The sequence below is a fragment of the Sturnus vulgaris genome, chromosome 3 (assembly GCF_052056855.1).
Source record: "Sturnus vulgaris isolate bStuVul1 chromosome 3, bStuVul1.hap1, whole genome shotgun sequence".
Lineage (NCBI taxonomy): Eukaryota > Metazoa > Chordata > Aves > Passeriformes > Sturnidae > Sturnus > Sturnus vulgaris.
In genome coordinates this window covers 103,637,595-103,661,438 of record NC_142245.1, presented here as the reverse complement: position 1 = coordinate 103,661,438, position 23,844 = coordinate 103,637,595, and positions in this window count along the sequence as shown.

The following is a 23,844-nucleotide window of genomic DNA, read 5'->3' as shown; positions in this document are numbered from 1 at the left end:
TTTCACACGTTTGAGATTTAAATTACTTAAGTCTGGCTTTATACCTCTCAGATGGCTTCTATGAGAAACAGATGGCATAAGTCTAACAATAATGTACAAAACATGGTCTCCCTTGTTAAGTAATTTTAAAAAATTCAAACACAGAATTCAAGGATTGGCAAATGTCGCACCAACAGTTTCTATATGCTGTTTCACAGGAGAAGAAGCATTCTTCATCCAGATGTCTGATTTTAAGTTATATTTTAATTTAAGAACATAAGAATCACCTTCTTGGAACAGATTAGTATTCCATGCTGTGTGCCAGGGAGCAGTGATGGAGGCATAATATCACAATGCTGCATCTGAAAAATCAATGCATAGTCATTACCAGTGCAAAATCATGCAGATTTTGGCTCTATAGTAATATAATATAATATTCTTTTAATGTATCATCTTATACATGCTTCATTTTTAATTATCCACTTTGTAAAATGCAAATCTAGTCTTTGAGCAAAATACCGTCTTCCCCAGAATCAGCTTTTCTTCTGAAAGATGTAGTAATCACCTCTCCTCTGCAAATACGTCTGAAATTCTATAGTCAAGAAAAAGATAGGTCAGAATAGATGGCCATTGTGGTGTTTTCTGGCATGAAATCTATGCTACATAATACTGTAACCATGCATTGTGTGATCTTAAACTACCTGAAATCCACGTGGACTTAGCTAAATTAATGCACATGCTTTACAGACTATGTAATGTCTTCCATTTTACAAAGTTCAGCTGGCAAAATATAACAGGATGAATTTAGGCCTTTGTTAGGCATATATGAATGGAGAGAACATAATGTTTTTAAAGTAGAATGTGGAGCTTTAGCCACCTGTCTCCAATTATACTCAGTGTGACTGCAAGATTAAAATGCCATCTAGCTCACTGTGAAAATATGTCCCATAGCATCTCCTTTTAGCTCAGGAGCATTAATGCTAATAACAGCCCAACAGAGAATCAATTTTATTTTGATACTCTCAGTGATTAAATATTTTATACAGAGCTCTGACAACACTTTCAAAACCTCTCAAACACAAAAATGTAGTTGAAAAAATGTACTGGCACTGACAAAAACTTCATGTGAAAGAGTTTTTGCTAATTGAATGACTAGCACAAATGGTAGCCAAGAGAAGTGCATTCACCTAAAAATTCGTATGAAACAGAATATGGAACCAAAAAAGCTGTGAACAAGTTTTGATTTCAAGTTAAATTATCAGGCTGGAATGATGCTGCTGTTGTTGTTATTTTGAGTGCATGGCTACTTTGCCCTTTGAAAAATCTATGCAAATCTGGCCACTATTTTGGTTACTACTGTATATAAAATTCTGTAACTGGTATTGATGCCAGATTTACTTTCTAGACTTTTTCTATTCTTATTCTGAATTACAAGGCTCCAAGGTCATAACATGCATGAGAAATCAAGTGTAAGCCATAAAAAAAGTCATTGATAGTCTTTCAAGTTGGTAGTTAAGTATTATTTCTTACAACCTCACAACCTGAAGGTAAAAAGATTAGCAAACGTGGGCCATCCTGACAGATATGTTAGCTATGGAGATACTGCTAAAGGTATCATTATTATATTTAGAGTATTTAAATATGAAGTTCCAGGTGTATAATTTCAAAGTACAAACAGGTACATTTTCATTAACTACAACCGTCTAAGATTTTCTGTGTTCCTTGACAAGCATACCTGTTTAAATTCCTTTCTAGGAAAAAAGGCCAAAATAGACTCTGAAAGAGAGGAGCCATTGAATCAGACTCAGAAATTTTTACCTCACATTTTTCATGTAAGATTCTGATCCTGAACAGGACAGTTTGGACTGTCTTTACTACCTCATATAGTAATATACTTTAGAGATGTTAATTCTGGAGAAGGTTAACAAGCCAAGTACTAGACTTTTTTACAGCAGGGATCTTTGAATTACCTTTACATCAATGCCCTTTTTTTTTTTCAGATAATAATAATAATTCATAATCAATTCATGGAAGAAATCTAACAGTCTGCATTTGGTATACAAAGCCCTAGAGGTGCTAATTTTATAGAAGCACTTATATTAGACCAAAAAAAGTTGTTTCCCTTTCTGCTCATTAGTGCTGAAGCATTTAATCTTTTATTGTCTTTGGAAAAGTAACATCTTCCATTTTCAAATGGGGCAGATCAGACATGCAGAACTGAATTCCTGAATGTCTATAAAGTACAAAATTCAGCTTCAGATCCTGTGATGCCCTGTTCCAGTTCTGCAAACAGCAAAGACCATAAGTTACATCATATGTTGGGAATTATAATATGGAACCTCCTCACATTGTGTAAAAACAGAGATAGAAGCAGACCTCACATCTTTTCTATACCTTTACATCATATTTCATCCTTCAGCATAAATGGTCTATTTGTATTTTGCAGAACAACATAACTCCAATGCCATTCTCTGTTAAAAAGAAAGTCTATCATATAAGCCAGGAAAGTATTTGAACAAATGGATCCAAAGGATCAAGTATATGATATATAATTCAATGCAGCACAATTTGGGTCATTGAAAACCTCCAAATACAGAGGACCCTGTACAGATGACTAGCACAGCTTTGTTTTGACCCTCATGAATGAGGGAGTTTTCCACATCTTCTAAATGCTGGTGGGGCTGTAGAATTGCTTAGTGTACTCCTTGGTATTTTCTTCCAAGACTTTTAATAGTGTGGTGGTATATCCAAGGAAAATTTTTAAAACCTATTTCCAGCACCATGGCACCATATGGATGTCAGAGTGTGGTTGATTTGATCTTGTTGAAGCAACACTATTGTGCACAGCAGACATATTTCATTCTAAAAGAGCAGTCTGACCATTTTTTACCTTAAATTAGAGGAAATTACAAGAAAGAACACAGAGAAAAAGTTGATATTTTTAGCTTCTCCAGTATTATACACTTTCACAGCCCTCCTATTATGAATAAAAATAGTTCTGCTTTGCTATCCAGCAGTTACAGCTAGTCATTCAGGGTTTTTTTCACTCAAGGAAAACAGGTAAAAAAAATTGTAACTTTTTCAGCAACAGAGATGACACTCTGACACAGGTACCTTTTGGTCATGCCATAATCCTAACAGATTTGTCTCATTTATAGATAAATATAAAACCAAATAGAAGATAATTTAATGTCTCAACTCAAAAATGTATCAACTGCCCAAAGGATATTTATAAAATAGACAGACAATCACAGTTTTGGGTTTTTTTCCTGACTTTCTGGGTTTTTGCCATTTGCTTCTTTCTGCTTCCCCTGCATCTCACTGTGAAGTTATATGTGCCTCAAAGTCAGAAAGTGCTGGAAGGTGCATTTAAAAGAGCTGTGTCTGCTGGTTTTGAAGTTGAAGCTAAAATATCAATTTCTTCTTCCTCAGCAAGTGAAATATTAGTAATGATACAGTTGTTTTCTCAAATCTAAAAGTAAGAAAGAAAAATGACAGAACCTGCTGTTGTAAGTTTTGGTGACAATAAACCTCCATCCAATTAAAGAGGAGACCTCACTGCTGCAGGGGTCAGCATTTATAGCTGTCAGGAAAATTCACATATGAAAGGAAATCATCAGGTCAAAGTTGGCCACTGTGTGGAGGATCACTGCTGACAATAGAACAGAAATAGTTCTTTTTTTAGCCGTAATTCAACCTGACTTACATCAATGAATTCAGTTGTACTGCTAAGACTTAGTGTCCCATTGCTTCAGAATGAAATAAATGTTGTACCTCATGAAACATCTCTGTATAATATTATATTTAGAGATCTACTTATTCCCTAGGCTCAGCCACTGATCCAGGACACACAAAATGGATTATATCACCTGTATGTCAAGGGATCAGGAACAATAAAATCCAGTTTTGTTGTCATCTACTTTATTTTTCTCTCAACCTTGAGAGATATAAAACATTAAAAATTTATAGACAAAACAAGTAAAAATACGCTCTGTAAGCAAATTATATCATAATAAAATACACAAAATGAGTTAAATATAGAGGTAAATAGCTTGGATCCCTGATAACTGGACAGCCACTCCATCCCCTGCTGGAAGTTGTTCCTGGTCTGACCCTCACATCAGAATAAAGAATAACCAACTCCTTTAAGTTTATCTAGGCATTTTCTGATTTGTAATTTAACTTTTCTTCTGTGTTTAGTGTGTGATCTGCACTGATGCCTTGGCTTGCTATTTTGCTACTTTTATACTTTTTATATTTTTATATCCTTTTATCAAGAATCACTTATGATTTGTAAGATGTTTTTGAAAATACAATGTAATTGAGTAATTAAGGATTTTCAGCCTCTTCAAAAAAAACCAGGCAGCTTTTGCTACATTACATTTTCAAGTTCTATACTTTGCAAACATGAAGGAGACCTTTAAATATAAAATTGAAAATTAATGCTATTGGGAGCATAGGGAGATTTATAATAATGGTTAATACTCCAACAGAAAAAGCTATAATGGAATCTAATGTTTGAAAAATGAAGCTATAGGGATTCAGATTAATATTGAAACATAAAAGTTTAATCAAAGGCAATTAATTGCACAAACTATCTTTAAACCATTTTTGAAGTTTTAAATGAAAACTGAACATCTTTCAAAAGTGTATGACATAGATACAATATCTCAATTATGCGCCTGAGATAGATATTACTCTATTCTTCTGTCTTGAAAAATCTAAGAAACAGCCACTAGTTCTTGCAGTGTTTTACAATTTATGTAATTAAAACAGTCATTGATATTTTGATTTATGAGGATTTAAAAATTCCATTAATGAAGTAGCATTGTTACACGTTCGAGGCTCAAAGTTACAAAATGTCAAAACCCAGTTTGCCAACATAGAGATTCATAAATTGGGCAAATCCAGCTATATTTTTGTGTCAGCAGTCAATGATATCCCTGAGGCTAACCAACACAGTGCAATATCATATTGCTTTTCCTAAAGAAGGCAATAGGGATTTATTAAAAACATCTTGACTGAATTTATATACATATATATATATATATATATGTGAAAAATGGAACATAACTTTGTCAATTTAATTTTAGACATATTCATTTTTTCATCGTTGAAACTTCAAAAATATTCATGGAAAATTTCAGCTTATATCATTAAAGTGGACTAAGAAGCAGGTGAAAATGCTTTTTTACAGAAGAAAATCTTGATCAGTCTTATCTTTAGATACTTAGCTGCAAGATTTTGCTATTTAACATCTAGAGAAATTTGTCTTAATTCAAACTAAAACAAGACTGTGTATTTTAGTCCACCAAGTTTGCTCATTTTGGGAGGGGTTGGTTTTACCCACCATCCTCTCTCAAACAGTCTAGTCCAAGCGAGTCATGCATCCTCAGCAGGCAGTGATAAGATGTAAATGTCTTCAGCAATTGATTTGTCTTGTCGAGATCAGAATGGCAAATATGCAGCTTCTAGAAGAGCTTCTCCCTTGCTGACTGTAAAAACAGCATCAGTGATAAGCCTTAACTGAACTTTCAGCTTTTAAATTGCAAAAGGGATATATGAAATTCCAACAGTTTATGATCTTTCCTTAGAAGCCATTCATAAGAAATATTTGGTAGATCACAACCCAGTCGTCCAAAGTATGTTTATGTGAATAAATTCTAATTCATGCAAATGCTTATGTACATGAGTGTTTGCAATGGAGCTGTTCCTTCAGTAGTGGAACAACAATAGTAGGTGGTAGAGCCAGGACTGTAGCACCAACCAGTCCTCATCTGCCTTCCCACACCCAACAGCAAATCCTCTGACAGACATCAGTGTTTTCTGATGTAAACAATTTTAGATTTTATGTGCATACTTCTCTATGAACTAGAGTGCTGATACAGCACTGAGCCTATTTTACAATAATTTCATCAATAACGACCAGCATCAGATTCATGATGGATTGTTGCTTTGTTGGTAGTACATTGAGCCAGATGCCCTTCTAAAGTCAAAGTAATTTATCTACTGTGTTTCCAATCTACCTGTGTTGCTTTGAGTTATTCTGCAATTTTGCTGATAAAATAAATATTTGTGTTCTCTAAGTAGATTGGAAAAATAATTAATGGAGTCCTTCATTACTGTACTAGTAGCTGCATATATAAATGTGCATTTGTGGAAGTTGTCCTCCAAACTTTTTATAGCATTAAATAGAAACTAATTGTCATCTAAATTCCCCATTAACAGACACTTTATAATGCCAATTCGCCTATTAGTATCCTAAACTATGCATGAACAGAATAACAGGTGGAACACTGCAAATGTTAATTTAGGAAATATCTAAAATGCTTTGTGAATGGAAAATACTGCTATGATTGAAGCCATCCACTGACTAGATGATGAACAAAGAGGTGATTTTTTGGTCAACATTCAATACAGTATCTACCGATAATCTTAGAAGCTCTGAAGTATGATTACTTTTCCTTTCCTCTGCTAGCATATTTTTGGTAGCTACTAAATTAACCTTGTTGTTGTTTTTTGCTTTTTTTTTCAAAATCTTTGAAGTTTAATTTTACTCTGTCAATGTATTTTTCTGTCATAAATCTCAAAAGTCTGAAAATCCACCCACCTCAGACAGTTGTCCAGAAGGTGATAAAACCTGAAAGTATGTGCTGTCCTACAACATCAGCTGAAAATAAAAACTATCATCCATGATCACTCCTGGACACTGGTCAAAAGTAACTGCTTCACTTTTTTGATGTGTACCCAGGAAACATCAAAGAATATGTTATTCCTTTTTCATAAATGTTAAGCTAGTGAGGAGCACTTATACTTCAAATTCATCTGCAGTTCCTGTAGGTATATACAATATGCCTGTTCCTGAATAGGATTTTTCCTGAAGATCATTTTTGACATTAATTTTCTAAAATAAAAATTATTTTTCCTGTATAAAGTGAGGAGAGAGGATGCATGAGTGATCACACAGAGGGAGACGCAGAGATGTGAAGTAGCAAGTATGTATTTGGCAACAAAAATAATTCAAAATTAAAAAATATTTATCCTGTGTAGTTGTAAGTGAGTGACTTAGAGAAACAGATTCAGGGATGGAAAAAATAAGGAAATGAGTAATTTATATTTATTTAGGCTGGATGATGAAAGGGATGATGTGCATTACTTTGGTGAACTGGCAGATCTGTTGAGTCATCTGTGTGGTGCCGTGTTGAGTCACAGTGTATTGTTAGGTGGCACTGCAATCACGGAAAGACTTACTGAGCAGAAGGAGATTACGTAAGAAAAGTAACTGTAATCCCCATTAGAATTCTGCCTGAGACACAGTAAATTCAGCTTGTGTGCTCACAGTTTGGAAGACGCTCGAGTGGCTGACAGCCCTGGCACTAGTGCAGAGTTTGGGCTGGCTCAGGGCTCCCTGCCGGGGATGACACCATGGTGGGAGCCCAGGGCTGGGGGTCACAGCCAGCGAGTGCTGGGGGTCACAGCCACGGAGTGCTGGGGGTCACAGCCAGCGAGTGCTGGGGGTCACAGCCAGGGAGTGCTGGGGGTCACAGCCACGGAGTGCTGGGGGTCACAGCCACGGAGTGCTGGGGGTCACAGCCAGCGAGTGCTGGGGGTCACAGCCAGGGAGTGCTGGGGGTCACAGCCACGGAGTGCTGGGGGTCACAGCCAGGGAGTGCTGGGGGTCACAGCCACGGAGTGCTGGGGGTCACAGCCAGGGAGTGCTGGGGGTCACAGCCAGGGAGTGCTGGCTGCAGCACTGACAGCTGCTCTCCTGGAAATCCTCCTCGCCACACACAGCACAGAGAGCCACAGCGATGTAACAGTGACTGAACAAAGCACAGCAGCAGGGCAATTTGTGGTGCGTGTTGTAACCCAGTTTAATGCACTACTACAGTGTCTACTGAAAAAAACAAGCACCGTTTTTCTTTTGTTTGTTATTAAATGAGGGTTATGTGTTAACTGAGATGATGGCATGAAGGCCAGTGGCTGAATTTGGACTAATTTTCAGTGGGAATGGAAGCACAGAGGAAAACTGTAGGCATACCTGCATTTTTTTGTCACAGGAAATCAATTATTCCTGCTGAATTAAAATGTTTTTACTGTTCTCCTTTGAGCAAAGACTTTGTAGAAGATCAAGTAGACATCTAGGTGTTGCCTCAACTTTGAGGATAAATTTGAATTCCGACAGTAAAATCAAGGTAATGTACCTGGTCTAAGGACAAGACTTCCTATCAATACTAAATTCAAGACCCTTTGTCTGGATAAAGTAATAAATTATTTCAGTGGAGGCACACCTGATTCTTTAATGAAACAGACCAACAGTATTGGACTTTTCTGTTCTTTGGTTTCAAAATAACTTTGTACAGGCTCTCAGAATAAAATCTTTAAAATCTTAATCAGGATTCAGTGAGATCACAAAACAAAAAGAGTTTTGTCTGAGTTAGAATATAAGCTTTAGCATATATGTTTCTTCCCTGCCTTATATTAATTTTCTCCATTTTTTTAATGTTTGGATTCACTGTTACCTTACTACTGAACAAAATTACCCTAAAGGTTTTGCACATTGAGAAAAGAAGATAATTAGCTTTTTCTGGCTTCTCTACTCACTGAGCTCAGTTGCTATGACAACCAAAAATTTTACCACTTTCTTAACATCAGTTCTTTTGATTCCTGCAGTTTAAATAAAAAAAACCCAAACATATAAACTGTGTGAAAAAAATCCATAATTTCAAATATTTAGAACAACATTGTTCACTTTTATTAATAGTGACCGTGCATAAGAATTTTCTTAATGTTTTCTAAGAGTCAAAGAGGTCTTTCAAGGGCTACTGATAGCTCAGTGAAACAAGTGTTTGTAGCTCACCACTGAACCTGCAAGCTCTCTTATGAAGGGATAATACAGACATTACAGTTGAAATAAATCCTTGCTGTAGTTCTGACATCAGAAGATGGTATGCAGCACATCCCAGTCTGGCAGACAGGGAGCTTTTATTATTATTTTGATTGCACTTCAGAAATACAGGTAATGAGGCATTTTTGTGATGGGGTGATGTGATGCTCATTTTTTTAGATACAGCTTTCCTGGCTGGGAAACTTTCAATGTTCTTCCAGCTGTTCTTCATACTACTGTAAAAACAAGATTCATTTCCTCTTTGAAAAAAAACTCCTTTTAGAAATAATAGACCATATGATCTTTCATTGAAAGAGAATAAAACATTTTTTAGGATAGAAAATAGAGGACTGTGTTGTTCATCACTGGAGAGTTGTGTAAGATCTTGTAGATTTGTGAGGTCCAGATAAAGAAAAAAATTTAGAATGGGCATCATTCTACTCCTCTCTATTAGTCACATGGAGAGTAAACCAAAGGTTGATGATTCCATACCTGCATTCCCTGAACACAGTATGGACAAAATTAGGTACTTTGATGTACAGCTGCATTGAAGTGCATAGGATCATAAAATAATTTAAGTTGGAAAAGATCTTTAAGGTCATCAAGTCCAAGCATTACTGCACCAAGTCCTTCACTACACCATGTCACAAAGAGCCACATCTACACACCTTTTAAATACCTGCAGAGATGGTGAATCTGTCATTTCCCCGGGGAGCCAGTTCCAGTGCTTGATGACCATTTCCATGAAGAATTTCTTCCCTAATATCCTGTCTAGCTCACGCTGGCACAACTGGAGCCCATTTGCTTTCATCCTGTCATCAGGCTGACTCCCACCTCACCACAACCTCCTTTCAGGGAGATGTAGGTTGGTCAGGCACCCCATGGAATAAACACCCCCAGCTCCCACACCTGTCCTTTCACTCTTGTGCTCCAGGCTCTTCACCACTCCATTGCCCTTCTCTGGACGTGCTCCATCCCCTCAGAATATTTCTTGTCATGAGGGACCCAAAACTGAACACGAGATTCATGGTGCAGCCTCACCAGTGCCGAGTACAGGGGCACTGGCAATCACTGCCCTGGTCCTGCTGAGCACACTATTCCTGATACATGGAATGGCTGACACAAGGTGGTTCTGCAAATCAGCTCCCTGTGAGCTTTTATACATAAAATGAATGGGAAACTAAGGAACTTATCTGATTACAGGGGTTGAAATTGCTCTGCTAGAGAAATATCCATGAGATTTGTCTTTTAAAAAACAAATAAGTTTTATGTTTTGAAATGTGTAGACCAAAAATGGTGACGATTTTGCAGAGCTGGAAAGGTTGCTCCAACTCTTCCAGTTCTCCTTCTGGAAGAGACAGAACAATTTCAGGAGAAACTTCAGGCAAAGCAGCTCTTTGTGACTTTTTAACTGTATTGCAGTAAATTGGATTCCAGTTTAGAACTACACTACATGAATCAGGGGCACACTTGAACACAAACTTGATTGTCCATATTGCTTAATTTGCACCCAGTTTCTGTCAGTTTTGGCCTTTGAATGGTTTCCTCTACTGTGTTTTAATCACAGCAGTCACAGAGAACTTCTCCTTCACTCATCTTCCCTGATATATTCTGATATCTTTCTTCTGTATTTCATGAGAAATCCATGGTTTCTCAAGCTGAAGGCTGTGATATTTAGTGAACAGCCTCACTGCTTTGCTGACGAGAGATCAGCCTCACTACAACCTTTCCAAATGCATTGCTTCTTCATTTTTATGCACCACAGCCACCTCTTTTCCTGCAGACTAGATCAGTCTCAGTATTAGGGGGATTATACTGCTGTCAGGAAGCCCTCAGCTTTTGCCTCACATTGCTCTAGCATGAGGCTACATATTGAAGACTAGATGAGCTTGTCATTTCATTTCACCCATTCAATATGCAAAAAATGGAATTTTGCTTGAGGAAAAAGTGATTCCCATAGAACCTTATGTAGTTTTTAGGACAGACTCCCTCTTCTTTGTGATCTAGTTAAAGACAAAGGTCCTTCTTGAGTACAACTGACCAAGAATTCATTTAGTGCTTAGCCAAAAACAACCTGTAAATGTTGTAAGGAGCTGTAGGCAACATTTGGTAGAGCAATGGAAAAAATGGGGAAATACAGTCAAGATTTCTGAGTTCTGATCCTCTCTCTCACTCGGTCTATGCTGTGGCTTAACCTATCACAAAATAATTTTTTCTCTATCCTTCTAAAACTTTGGAGAAACTTGAAAGCTTTTTACTATTTTTGATAAAAACCTGCCAAATATTATGATATCAGTCATGTTTTAAAAAATATAAAGTTACATCAACTTATCAAATTTTTCTCCCCAGCAAAGCTGCATAAGCACTTACAGCTTTGTAATTTCTGGTGCCTGTGGTTTGGAATGGATCATACAAATAACAAATTTCAAAGGAAACTTCAAATTTAGAAAAGTGCTTTTTAAAAATAAATCACATGTTTACTCAAGAGCTCCATTCTAGATAACAATGTAGTTCTATTCTTAGTAATGGCTTCATGGTAGTTGGACTTTTGTTTGTTTGTTTGTTGGTTTTTGTTTTGTTTCTCTAATATAAATCTTTCACTCCTGAGGGGAAAAAAACTGAACATTAATAATCTCAGCTATGTATTTAGGGGAAAAAAAACCAAAATCCTAAAAAGATAGAGAAAGAGTAATGAGAAGATTTGTCCAAGGTAATAAATGGATTGGATCATTTCCAATGTGATTAAAAGAAAATTTAGGATGTAATCAGAAGGGAAAACAACACTTAATTTAGAGATATTTATTTTGTAAGGCAAGATTCTTCTATCTTTCACTGTCTCACAGCGTTCCTAATGCCTTAATTTTCCCACTTGGCTTCATCATTTTGTTATTTTCATTTGAAAAGTAGAAGTTAGAAAGAAGAAGTTACATGCCTGCAGCCTCTCAGAGGATTTTTGGCTGCATCTCCTGAAATAATGTGTAATGATTTGTTTATGTGAGTGGCTCAATTGCTGCTTTTAATGTGTCCATGTGGATGTGTAAGAATTGCCAAAGTGGATTCCAGTTACCAGAACTGACAGTAAATTTTGCATTCCTGGTTACTTCGGGTAACTGTGCATGTAAATGGAAATAAATCCAAAAATCTGGGGCAAGTCAGAGTGTCCTGTGGACTGGGGAGCACAAATGTGCAGTTAAAATTGTGCTAAAGTCAGAGGATGCCACAGAGTGTTCAGGAAAGGCTGTGCTGGAGGGTCCCTGAGCTTGTGTAACTGATGGTGCTGTTATACAAGTTGTTTTGTTTTGTACTGAGATTAATATTAAATGTCTTTACATTTCTTACCAGAAGGGTTCCTAGGAAGAGAGAGTGTATATCTACAGTCAGATTTATGGTGAGGAATATTGCCTTTTATTTTCTTTTGTGGGGTGGGATTGTTTTTTTCCCCCTTCTTCCTTTTACATTTTCTGTTTCACAGTTTCTCTTAGTCCTCTCTCACCCCAGCACTTCCTTCTCTAGAAGAGTTCTTCAGCCTTTTGGCTGTTCCTCCTACTTCTTGTTGATTTGTTTAAGGGCATCATTTTAGTATGGTTGATAGTGAAATTCATTGATAAAGACTAAATCAGGCCATGGAAATATGTTGGCCAGATATCTGACCTCCAGAGCACCTGTCATGTGAAGGGTTTGGGGGTTTATTTTTTTCTTTTGCTGTATGCTAAAGGTTTTAATTTGTGATGAAAGTGCTGAAAGAAATGGGAAAATTTATTCTTATTTTCTCCAGTGGTAAATATGAATGGGAGTAGGCCCTTGTTATAACAAAGAAATTACCATTTCTGTCACTTTGTCCTGATCTGAGCATGAAATAAGCAATGGAGCAGAGCAGCAAGACCAGAGGTTCAGGCACAGCCTTGGGAGGCTGCTTTAGCACAGGAAGACAAAATGTGGGCTGTTCCTTTGCCACAGGCCAAAGTGGGCACAGCAGCAAAACCCAAGCCATGTGCACAAGAACAAAGCAACAAGCACATTTAATTGGAGGCTGGGTTGAGTTGCCAGACAGGTGAATTCTCTCCCCATGCACTTGGTCTTACTTGCAGGGCACATCACTTCTTTGTCCTTCCCTTTCTATTGACTACATGTGATGGGTTTATTGTTAATTTTATTTTAAAATATCTGCAGAATTATGTAATTTTTAATTTTAATTATAATAATATAATTTTTGAAATTATCTTTTTTTTATACATGGAAAAAAATTAATTTCTCAACAATTTTTTCCTAAGTGTTTATGAAACATAAATAGATTAAATACTCCTGTGAGGTAATGAAAGAAGAAAAACAATGCAAAACCAAAACTGCAGATGTTAGCAAATACAGTTTGTCAGGAAATTTTGGAATAGTTTGGTTTCTGTGCCAACTTGTGCTTTTTTCCTGTTTTTATAGGTTAGAATTTTATCTAAGAGCAGCTGACTGGGCACTGGCTATTTATTTTAAAATTGTACACACCTCTTGCCTTGAAAATAGAACTGCTCATTGAATAGCTTACACATGGCTTTTCTCCTTTCTACCCACAAGATATTCACAAAAGCATTTAACCCAGTCATATTTCTTCCAAATCTGCAGCACTCTGCAAAAGCCTGGTTTCACAATCAGGAATTGCAGATGAATTCTCAATTCCCATCCCTGAGCTGGAATGTCAGAAGTTCTAAACCAGGATTTTCTCTTTAGATTGATGATTACATGAGGCAGGAAGTAGCTGGGGAAATCTGACCAGTCATTGTCTGAATTAAATTACTTCCAAGTGGATTGAACTCTGTCAGTTAAAAGATTTTTTTTGTTGCAGGATTTTTGTTTTTTTTCTTTGTTGGTTTTTTTTTTGTGTATGTGTGTTGACATTATAACCCATGATAATAAAGTTACTTAGATAGAAAAAGGTGTCACAACAAAAGTAAAAAAATAATAATTTAAAGAAATAATATCAAATTAAAAGGCCTCTGAGTTAAACGTATTGCATAGGTCTGATTTTCAAAAGAATGGGGGAGCATTTGTTGTTCTCCACAGTGCACAGCTGCAACAGTGATGTGAAATTAGAGAATGGTCTGTTGAATTTGTACTCACATTGGTGACTTATTTGTATGAGAGTTCCCATCCAAATGAACAGGAGACATCTGAAGTTACCTGTTACCAGTATTTAATAACAATACTTGAGATTTCACCTGCGCTTTGTTTTTCCTTCTTTCTACAAGCAATCAGCTCTTACCCAGATTTTATTCAGAGCATGATCCTTTGAATGTAGTGATGCCAAATGCCTTCTCCTGTTCCCCTTTTAAACCATGGCTACGGAGTAGGTGAGCATTTGTATAAGCTATTACACAAATACAAATAGGACATTTCAATTTAAGTGTATATAATACATTTGGTTTATATGAGAAGAATTGATGGAGTTGCAGCTGTCAATAAAGCCATTAGCTTCAGGGAAATTACTCACTGAAGCAGGATGTGTTTTGGATTCCACAGAGGAAGGGAAGATATGAGCCGCTTGTTTTTCACTGAAACAACCCTCCTGATACCACTCCCTAGGCTGCTCATATTAAGCTTGTGTTTTGAAGCACTTCAAAGCTGCAGGGCTGCTTTGAGGAAAGCACATGCTGAGGTTCAATAAGCTATACTACAGTTAATAATGTGGTTTAAGTTTTGAAATATATACCAGAGATATGAAATCATATGAAATCTTTTTATTTTCCTAATGACAGACTGTGCTCCCACAACTATGCAGTGATGTTCTTGTCTTTGGTCCAAACATGTTTTGTTTTTTTATTTCGTTAACATAATTAGGTGCTAGTCAATATAAGAAAAAATTGTAGATTTGAATCTGCTGGTTTTGGAGAGGAGCACAAAATCCCTTGTTTTACTTGGAAAAGAAAGAATATTTATATCCAGAGGCCCATCCTTTTCCCTTCTCAGCTTTGATTAATTTATTTACATATTAACTTGCAGGTTACCCCTGAGTGGGTCTCTAATGTCAGTAGCTGTTGCAAATACTAATCCTACTCTACCCTGTGCTGATGGATCTGACTGCCACACACGACATTGTGGCCCAAATTCTTCTCCATAAAAGTTTGGGAATAGGACGTGGCTCACCTTGGAGCTCCATGTGGACCAGGATCAGTGCTGAGCAGCACTAGCCATGCTCTGCAGGAGCCAGGCTGAGGGCACTGCTGTCACATTTTGAGTTTCATCAGGGAGCGTTTTGGAGATGGCTGTAAAGCTGCATTAATCTCATTAAACTTCTTCCTGTGATACAACATGGGACAACAATGCTCCTTCCTTGCCACAGGGGGGAAAAGGAAACTGGAACATTAATTAGTGCCTGGGAGTATGTTTGCATCGTGGAAGAGTGGTAAGTAGCAAACTTTACCATGTCACTACATAAGATCATTACAATATAGTGATAAACTCTCTATAAATACTAAAACAATATTTGTTGTAACATAGCTCCTCCTAGGCAGAAGTAGAGCAATTGTATCTTTGGGGGTAGACACATTACAATTTCCAGAAACTTCCAGTATTGTGAAGGGAAAAAGGAGTTCTCTAAAGATTAAAAAAATTAATAAAGCCACTCCAACTTATTACTGTTGCTGCTATGGAAACTGAACAAAGAACAATAACTACTTGCCAATTTCTTCTGGCTTCTACAGTGAATAAGCCTAAAATACTGACATTTCAAGGACATGAATTGCTGTCAATAGCTAAATATTTTGCTATTCTGGGATATACCAGCACATTACCTTGAAGGTGTTTAATTTCTAAATCTTTGTGAAATTCGTTGTTTTTTTTCCTGAAGTACAAGACATTACAAGTACATGATGCATGTTGTTATGGAAAAGCAAATCATTTTTACATGGATAAATCAATTAAAGGGTCAATCTAGTCTTGAAATTAGGAATGTATTCACTATATGTTATTTGTATTTATAAAGGACAATGTTTTTACAAAAAGAAGAAACACATTAAATTTGCAGATGTGCCTAGCCCTGCACAGCACCTGGGAGGAATGAAACATCCTTGTTTAGATGTTTATAATAACTCAGTTATAATATGCTCAGTGCAGCTGTATCTGTGTAAGTGGCTTCTGCTGAGACTCCTTTCTTCTGACTCACAGGTGTTTTTTCTCTGTACAGGAGAAGCAGCCAAAGCATTTCTGTCCAATAATAATGTAAGGTTTACAATATATTTTTAATACATTCTGCAGTTTGGACTTCATCAGAAAATGAAGGTGCAGTTATTTTAGGGCACAGAATAAATATTTAGTATGCTTTCACGATGTTTTGCCACTTCAAAAACAATAACTGAATTCTAAACTTAGTGGAATGCAATGGCAGCATTCATTGCTTGGCTTGGCAAAAATATTTACTTGTTAAAATTTAGAATAGCATAGTCAAAAATAACCACAGGAAAGTTTGTATTTGTGGGGGGAAAGGTATCTAGACTCTTTTGGCAAGTAAAAGGTGAGAGAATTCACTTCTGTTCTCCTTTGCCTAGATTTACTGTGGGTGTTCTTGTTGAAAAATATCTCTGCTGTGAGAGATGGACATTCTTTTATTCAAGTTCCTCAAAATATTCTCCATCCTCTTTCTCAGTCTGTGTTAAGGCATATGGTATTCTTCCAAGTAATTCTCTCTGTCCGATGTTAATTTGAGTATCCTATGTGCAACAAAAAGAGATATAATTGAAATACCTTTCAACTATAATTTATCCTATGACATCTCAGTGGCAGGAACATAATTGATGAGGGTTGGAGAGAAAAAGAAAAGTGATGGGACAGAATGGGTTATGAAGGCCTTTCAAACTGAACGACAAGATGGGATCCATCCCAGGGTGATGAGGGAGCTGGTAGATGAGCTTGCCAAGCCACTCTCCATCATTTACCGTCATTGCAACAGTCCTGGCTCACTGGGGAGATTCCAGGAGACTGGAAGCTGGCCAGTGTGACATCCATTCATAAGAAGAGTGGGAAGGAGGATCCTGGTAATTATATGCCAGTTAGCCTGACCTCAGTACCTGGTAAGGTAATGGAACAGTTTATACTGATGCCATCACACAGCCCTTACAGGATGGCCAGGGTATCAGACCCAGCCAGCATGGGTTTAGGAGGGGCAGGTCGTGTTTGACCAACCTGATCTCCTTTTATGCCAGGTGACCCAGCTGGTGGGTGCAGGAAAGGCTGTGGATGTTGTGTACCTGGACTTCAGCAAGGCCTTTGACACTGTCTCCCACAGCATTCCCTGGAAAAGCTGCAGCTCAGAACTTGGACAGGAGCACTCTGTGCTGGGTTAAGAACTGGCTGATGGCTGGCCCAGAGAGTGGAGCTGCATCCAGCTGGGTTCAGTCACCAGTGGTGTCCCCCAGGTGTCTGTGCTGGAACCAGTTCTGTTCAATATTTTACTGATGATATGGATGAGGGTATTGAGTCATCCATTAGTAAATTTGCAGATGACACTAAGATGGGAGTGTGTGCTGATCTGTTGGAAGGTAGGAGGGCTCTAGAACAGTTGGATGGATGGGCAGAGTCCATAGGATGAAGTTTAATGAGTCCAAGTGCCAAGTCCTGCATTTTGGCCTCCATAACCACCTGCAGCATTACAGGCTGGGGATGGTGTGGCTGGACAGTGCCCAGGCAGAAAGGGACCCGGGGGTGCTGGTCCACAGCTGACTGAACATGAGCCAGAAGTGTGCCCTGGTGGCCAAGAAGGCCAATGGCCCCTGGCCTGGATCAGGAATAGTGTGGCCAGTAGGAGCAGGGAGGTCATTCTTCCCCTGTACCTGGCACTGGTGAGCCCACACCTTGAGTGCTGTGTCCAGTTCTGTCCCCTCAGTTTAGGAAGGACATTGAGACACTTGAGTGTGTCCAGAGGAGGCAACGAGGATGGTGAGGGGCTTGGAACACAAACCCTGTGAGGAATGGCTGAGGGAGCTGGGGGTGTTCAGCCTGGAGAAAAGGAGACTCAGGGGTGACCTTATCACTCTCTACAACTCCCTGAAAGGTGTTTGCAGTCAGGTGGGGTTTGGTCTCTTTCTCCAAGCAGCAACTGACAGAACAAGAGAGCACAGTCTTAAGCTGTGCCAAGGGAAATTTAGGTTGGATATTAGGAAAAAGTTTTTTACAGAAAAAATAAAAAAATACTGGAATTGTCTGCCCAAGGAGGTGGTGGAGTCACCATCCCTGGGTGTGTTTAAAAAAAGACTGGATGTGGCACTCAGTGCCATGGTTTACTTGAGGTGTTAAGGCATGGGCTGGACTTGATGATCTTGAAAGTTTCTTCCAATCTAGTGATTCCATTGGGATCTCGGTCTGACCCCTTAATTATGAACTCTAGGAAATTTTACACAGTTTTCCAATACCATTTCTTAAGGACCTTTTCAAGCATAATTAATGTTAAGGGAAATCACAGATGATAGGGAAGGCCACTTACCATCAGCAACATTCTCTAGAAAGGGTCAGTGATTTTCCTATAGTATCATTTCTAAATGGTTTTGCAAGTACACTTCAGTCATAATGGGTGTGATAATCTGGAGGAGATACTATCATTCAGAATACTAGCAGCCTCAAAGTTAGCACCTTAATTCCCAAGCATTTCCAATTCAATTAGGTTCTTTCCTACAGAAGAGTTTCATAAATTAATTTCAGCCATTTACAGGAGCCACTGGAATTTCTAATATGGCCTTTAATGTAAAGCTTTCCTGAATATAATTAATATAATATAATATAATATAAGCACAATACAGCACTGTCAGTTGTTACTCTTTTTATTGCATACTTCTTTTTACGACAGACAACTTTAAGACATTTTCCTGTCAAGAATGCATAACTCTGGAAATCCCTTGCTGTTACAGCATATAGCAGAAGCTTCTGCTTTTTTTTAGGAGGAGTTTCCAGTTGTATTTTTCTTCATCATTACCCCAGTATAGCAATGAATGCAAATGACATTTCTGCCTGGGGCTTTTCAGTGTGCAATCCACTTATGACACAAACCTGCCTCTCATTTGTCACTCTCTGTCCATAGACAGTAGTTAGTCCTTCAAATGTGGAAATTTAAATTAGCTATAAAATCTTAGAATTATAGCATTGCAGAACTGATACAGTAGGCGGGGAAAACAATGAATTTAAACCACAGAATAATTATCTTATTGTTTTAATATAACTGCAAGGTATCTGTCTCTCACACATAAAGTTATATTTTAAACTAATTTGCTTGTATAGCTTGTCATTGTCTTGTATTTGTTAGTAAATTTAATTCAATAATTTTGACAGGATGAAAGTAATAGTGGATTTAGTACACTGAATAAAGATTCTTTCTTGTCTCTCCTCCAATAAATAGAGATACTTTCAAATTTTCTGATAATTTATTTACGAGTTAAATAGAGAGAGAGTTAGGAAATATTTGCAACTAAGATCACCTGAGTTTCACCATACCATGAGTGGAGGGGAACGATTGCAGAGATAAACTCTGCAATCCTAAATATAGGTCCATTAAATTTGTCTACAATTATATCAAGACTAATCAGAATTTTGTCTACTACAAACTTGTCTATCTTGTGGTAGCAGCTCACTTCAACACTTACAATATAACAGGTGGATTTTTGGCTGCATGAAACTGAAGGGTAAAATGCTTGTTATTCATAGAGAAGCCAAGATTACACACTGCATTTTTAGATGTTTTCAGAATAAAGACATCAGGAGTGTTCATCTGCAGGAAGTGATTTCCCTTACACCAGACTTCCTTTAAAAACATGTCATTGCTTGAAGTCACAGCTTACATTAGTAAAGTTGTGTTATTGAAGGAATCATTAGGACCAGACTTCATGGTCTGTAAAATTGGTTCAAGACTATGTCAACATATTACACAGTTTGGTGTCAGCAATTTTGAATGCATTTGCAATTTGATGCATATCCTACATACACACACAAAAATAGGATTTCTACACCATAATATCCTAGAGCAGTCATTTCTTCTCTCCAAACCAGAAGTAATATGAAATGAAGCATTAATGACACTTTTGGTTAGTTCAACAGTTTAAATGTCACTCCCATTTGCTGGATGACCCCCTCCTTCCCTCTGAAGCAGATATAATGGAACCATGGAGGAAACACTTTAACAGAGGCCTTAAAAGGGTTAATAAAAACTTAGCAAATAATTTTCTAATGAAAAGTAGGGAGTTTTACATAAATGTTTCTATTTGTATTCTTCTGCAGAGAATGGGTCTTGTTGCTTCTGCACTGGTAAACTGAGCAGGGAATGGACCTGAGCTCTGTCACTCTGCTCTTAAACAAGTGAGATCCACGGCACGGGTCTCACTCCAGCTCACTAATGCTTCCAGACAATGCCTGGATGTGCTACAAGGTCAGCACCTGCCAGCACCATGAGCGACAGAAAGTTTGGGTTTGAACCCCCTGTTTTGTGGAAATAAGGAAGACCAGCTGTAAGGACACAGACTGCATCATGATCACAAACGTGCCTGATCTATTTCATTTGCACAGATGTTGCAAATGAGAAGAGAGAGAAAACCTACTCCTAGAGATGTTTTTGTAGAAGAATAATATTCACTAGGTGAAAATTATACTTCTGTGAGAAGACTTGCAAATATTTCATTAACAGCAATCATGTTTTGTATGAGATTAAACTGAATCACTAGATCAGCTTCTGCTTTCATGCCACATTCCCTCACTGCTGCTTGAAAGAAATCAGGAATATTTGAGCTACTTGCTAGTGGGATCAGAAAAAGACACTTGGTCTTCTGTTTGTGTGTGAAGCCAAAAAAGAAGAATGGTAGTATGGTTATGTGTGCTGCTAGAAGATTGATTTGTCATGTCAAATGTGTAAGAAAAAAGAGGCATCAAGAACAAAAGAACGTTGTTGTGTTTTAAGTAATTATCTATTTATCTATTGTGTTTTGTTTTGCTTGATTGGTTGTTTTTTATTAGCTCTTCCTAGGTACTAATCTTTCAGCTTTACTTTTTTTCTTTTTTTTTTTTCTCCTACCTGTTGATTTTTCTTTATCTTTTGGAGAGAAGTTGTGAAATTGTTGGTTTCTTATTGGCAAGCATGAAAGCTTGGTATTTTATCATCAGTATTCACTGCAACATTCAGATAAGAATTCATTCTGAATATAATCCTGTGTGAGGAGATTTACTGCAAATTACTGCTCTCTGTGCAAGGTTACAAATGCCAATAAGATACTGGAGGCTCAAAGATCATGCTCAGCCAACACACAAGGGTCAGCTAGATAAGTTAAAAAGCAGATTGCTTTCCATGACACTGATAATTTCTATTTCATTTGGCATTTTGTCCCTGCTTAATTATATACTTTATCTAAATCAAGTAGAATCTGAGAAACTTTTTCATTAAGATTTTTGCATTTAAATAAAAAATAATTAAAATCATTTCTGTGCAAAAGAGTGGAAAATTTTGAGTTTGTATTGAACAGATCATGCTAATGCAAGCAGCCACATGAAAAGATGTTTCTAAATTGTCTTTTCTTTCTCTCAAAGTGGAAGCAGTCACAGTGTCAGCACATTTCACTTGCAGATTCATCACTCAGATCTTAGTGTTTCTCAATAGTATTCATCTCCAAAAAGGATCAAAGTGGTGAATAAACATCCATTTCCTGTCTCTAAGCTCCTACAGCTTGCAGTTGTATTAGGTTTGCATCCACTGACTCCCCTTTTCCTGAGTTCATCAGGAAACATCAACACAAATAACCGTGTGGAGAATAAATATATTTGGGTACTATAAATAATTAAAATAAATATATTTGGGTACTATAGCACTTAAATCACCAATATTTGGAGTTTTGTGGATGGGATGACTTCCCTGGGCTGTGGTGAAGAAGGTGCAGTGGGAAAGAGAAGCCAGTTAAGTGAACATGGGTACACAAGCCCTTTGTTCCATGTGAGAGATGGCTCCTGCTTGCAGCCTTGGTGGTGGGCACAGTTCCTGCTGGGAGGCTCCCATGGGCTCTCCCTGCTCCATGAGTCCCCCAGAGGGAGAGATGGTCCCCAGTCCTGGAGCATGGCTAGGGGACTTTCCTCCCCAGAGCTATTTTCAGACAATTTTGTTTATCCCCATACCCAAACACACTTGAGTGTTCTTATCTTTAGTAGTGGCTAGAGGAAACCTTGCTGATGATCAGACCGTTTCAGTTTTGATTTGCTGTTGGTTTCTGCTTTGCTTCACTATTGCTGGCGCTCATGATATGCTTGTTCTGGACACTATAAGTGGGACTTCTTGAAAATCTACAAGTTGTTTTGCCAATTTGGCTACTTCCTTGGTCACAGCAAAACTATTCTGCTGCCTGAGACAGGGGGATGATCGTGTTTTCAGCCACGAATTTTAGACCTCTGATTTATGAAGAATCGGACTGGGATTCAACACATAAATATATTTTATCCTGTTCTAGAAGGAGATCCAGGAATTCAGTCTGGACTATATAAACCTGTATTTTTTTAGTCTACACTTGACCTTCAAATTCTAATGCCTTAAGTAGAGAAATTTGTAACCAAGGAAACATGAATTATTTTCCTTATTATTCAGTAAATTTGACACAAGCTACAGAAAGCATCCATCCATTAGCACTCTAAAGCTAGAATGGTGTCCTACTTCCTTTCCTATAATTTCTTTCTGTCTTTGATAAATGACTTATAGCTTCAATGTCAGATATCATGGATATACAGACCATAGTAGAAGAAATAAAAAGAAAATAGCAATTATGCTCCTTGACATATATGAAGAAAGATTTATGATTTCTCTTTCATCTGTAGATGAAATATTTCTTGCAGAACTATAGTACATTACCCAGCAGTTCCCTTTGAAAAGGAGAGGGGAGGAGGTGATGGGAGGGGGTGGCAGTTGTGTCAAAGATCTCAGATTGTTATGATTATCTCTGGTTTTAATTAACAGTTTTGACACCTTTCAGACAGAGCTAATTCTGAGAAAGTGCTGATAAGAATAGTGATAATGTTATGATTAATGCACATAATCAGGACTAGAAAGACCAAAGTTAATACTGTTGGTTGGCTACAGAATTCTCTGCTCTGTTTAAAACAATGTTCAAGATTTCCTAATCTTAGTTAGACCACAGCCAGGTTGAGTATTGGAGAAAATATGAACATGCCTTTTATTGAAAGATAGAAGGTGATTAGAAATAATCAGTTAATGCCAAATGAACACTTTGGCTTCTGCTGCAGAAATAAAAATAACATCCTGTATGACTTTTAAAGGTAATACTGAATTTTCCATTCTTTGGGTTTATGTTTTCTGTTTCTTCTTTCTCTGTCCACAGCCATCTAAAGTGTACCAAATAAACAAACATACACAAACCAGAAGAGTTTCCCAGCTTACTATGTATGCAGATTTTTTGCAGGCAGCAGTCATCTTAACTAAAAACTTGCAAGGAATCCTTTCTGTGAAATTTCTTAACAATTTGAGTTGAAAATCAAGGTGTCAAATTGTGAAGGTAAAAACAGCAGTGAAATTCTTCAGAGCCTTTTACTTTAAGTACACAATTTATTATTATCTCTCATAGTACCAAAACAACTGGTGGCTGGGGAAAGAGAAGGAAACTTGACTTGGTGTGCATAGAAATTAAGATTAGTTCAAAGCCTTCCAGTGTAACTATATCAGATTGGCAATATGATATAATTTATGGACTGTTAATTAAATCTCCCTTCTCTGTGTCATTATAAATATCTTTATCCAGACAACCAAGCCATAATTATCTGATGAGTGTACATGGCATACTGATGGAAAACTAGACTCAGCTCAAAACTTGGCAAATATGGCAATAAAAGACAACCACAAGCAGAATACATGTCAATTATTCACAAATAAAATAGAACATAAATAGTATTTGCATTTTCTGTAATCATGTAATGGAAGTTATAAATATATTGAGTGAAACCTCAGCCAGTTTGCCAGTGACATTGACACCAGG